This window comes from Penaeus monodon, chromosome 8 (genome assembly GCF_015228065.2).
Source record: "Penaeus monodon isolate SGIC_2016 chromosome 8, NSTDA_Pmon_1, whole genome shotgun sequence".
Taxonomy (NCBI): Eukaryota; Metazoa; Arthropoda; class Malacostraca; order Decapoda; family Penaeidae; genus Penaeus; species Penaeus monodon.
The window spans coordinates 38,962,692-38,965,191 of NC_051393.1; the positions used below are offsets into that span (position 1 = coordinate 38,962,692).

Consider the following 2,500-nt stretch of genomic DNA (forward strand, 5'->3'; position numbering starts at 1 on the left):
GTGGAAGGTGAAGGGCTACACATCATCCTTCAGGTGGATCCTCATGTGGGGGCGCTGTTTGTAGCGCCACTGAATATTTCTTCAGGAGAGGAGGACCAACATTTGACCACTTTCATTACTCCACAGGGAAAATTCTGCAACCTCTGTGGCCCCATGGGTTTTGCAGCCACAGGCGGTACCATTTGCATTCGTGGCGATAGGGCCCTACAAGGAGTGATGCAGTGTGGACTTCTCCACCGACATAACGGCTGCTGCCACTCCTCTCAGGCCTTTGATGAGCCGAAAGAGAAGGCACGGCCAGGCCTACAATAAAGTCAAGAAGGCCCTTTCAAGTACACCTGTTCTCGCTTCATTTGACCCCTAAATCCCGATTGTTCTGCAGACAGACGCCTCACGTCTTTATGGTGTTGGCTACACCCTTTTGCAAGACCATGGTGGAGGACAGCTCCATCTAGATCAGTGTGGCTCGCGATTCCTTACAGACGCTGAGACATGATATGCCACCATAGAACTAGAACTCCTTGCTGGAGTATGGGCTATTTCAAAGTGCAAGTTTTACCTTTTCGGGCTGCAGCATTTTGTTCTCGTCACAGACCACAGCAACCTGGCACGTGGGGAAGGATGTGTGTATCCCAAACGCCCTCTCCTGCTTTCCCACAAGTCGCTCAACGCCTGAAAACGAGCTGTTTTCAGCTTCTATGTTAGAATCATAGTAACTCTTCAGGCAGTAGAGTCTCTCACTTGCCCACAAGCAGCCAAGCAAGAGGATCTGGCACTAGAGGAACTCCAGCAAGCAGATCGCAAGGACACTGCCCTATACTGAACTACTGCAAAGTGTCCGGCAAGGCTTCCCATGTGACAGCTTTGCCTTACACAACACCTTATTCCCATAGTGGAAACTTCAAGAGAACTTCTACGCTGAGGGGATCTCGTCCTGTACGGTGCTCGCATAGTAGTTCCAGCAGAGTTTCGTCGTCATGTCTTGGCCAGGCTTCACGACAGCCACCGAGGTACAGAATGTACCAAACATTGCGCAAGGCAAGCAGTTTACTGGCCTGGTATCGACTCAGATATCACCAACATCGTCCGAGGCTGCAAGCCATGCCAGATCATGCTGCCCAGTCAACAACAAGAACTCCACAAGTCCATGTCAGCTGACTTCACCGCAGCAGGGAAATTCTTCCTCGTCTACACTGATCGACTCTCGGGCTGGCCTGCAGTGGTACCCTATGAATCAGATATGATATCTGCTGCCACCATATGCCACTTCCGGCACCTGTTTCGAGACCTGGGCGTACCTGTGAGTCTCTGAACAGTCTGTGGGCCTCAGTTCACTAGCTGGGAGTTTGCCACATTTCTAGATTCAAATGGCTACCCCAAAGCAGCTGTCAAATACAAAAAGCAGCTCATTTTTAAGGTTGCCCCTTCAGGGAATATTGACTACGAGGCATTTGACAGACCACACTCCACACTACACAGGTCGCTCTCTAGCCCAGATCTTGTATGGCCGCCCTCTTTGCTCATGCATCCCAGCTCATACTATAGGTTTTTAGGATGAATGGCAGGCCAGAGCTGAGAGCTGTGACCGCTGAGCAGCCGCACATGCCCAGGATGCTAGGACTTGCTACGATGAACGAGCCCAACCACTTCGCCCTCTAGTGATGGGTGCGGCGGTATGCATCCAGGAAAGCACAATAAAGATGGGACAAGTTTGGCACAGCTATGAGTATCGGCAAGTCACGGGACTACCAAATCCAGTTACCCAGGCCGAGTCTGGTGGAGAAATCGCCGTTTCCTCCACCCAATGATGTCCCCTCCGGCCAGCCCCACTTCGGAGCCAGAGCCACCTGCAGCTGCCGCGCCGTTCGGAACACCTGAAAGATAGGGGAACCACTCAAGACCTCTAAGGGCTATAAGCATAAAGAGGGGGGGGGGAGAGGTGTGATATACAACTTGTATGACATGGTTAAGCTGTATGCCTAGTAGCGCGTGGACGCTGCCAGGAGGACAGTTAGAGGCAGGGTTAGCAACACCAGGGACATCCTTCCATAATATCGTCACGTCCCAGTATTACTATTCAAGAAACAATAAACTGTAACTGTACCCATTGTGTTTCCCTTCTCCACCAAGTCTGGAAAGGCACACAGATACTGAGGACACAAACCTACTCAGCATAAGATACTGTATGACTGTAAGGGACTCCTGCACTAAGCACAACATTGGGAAGCTCGAACAGGTCCACATTAGGGCAGCCAGGTTTATTACACATAATTACTTGCATACACCTGTTATTACAACCCACATAAAAAAAAAAAAACTGATAAACTTGCTGAGACACGAAGCCAAGCACACAGACTTGCAATCATGTGCAAGATCACAAACAACCTCATGGACACTAACAAACAGGAATACCTACAAGCAGCACATACACATAGCACATGGTATTCACATAACAGTAAGTTCTTTCTTACATACCGCACCAATACCGACTTTCTTCCCA

The 2,500-nt window shown here is 50.0% G+C and overlaps 1 protein-coding gene across 1 annotated transcript in view; it reads left to right on the forward strand.

Moving 5' to 3' along the window:
- The window catches only part of LOC119576353 (glycoprotein-N-acetylgalactosamine 3-beta-galactosyltransferase 1-like), a 13,004-nt gene that overhangs the window by 9,224 nt on the left and 1,280 nt on the right, over positions 1-2,500 (forward strand). The gene's annotated exons all lie outside the window — the stretch shown is intronic.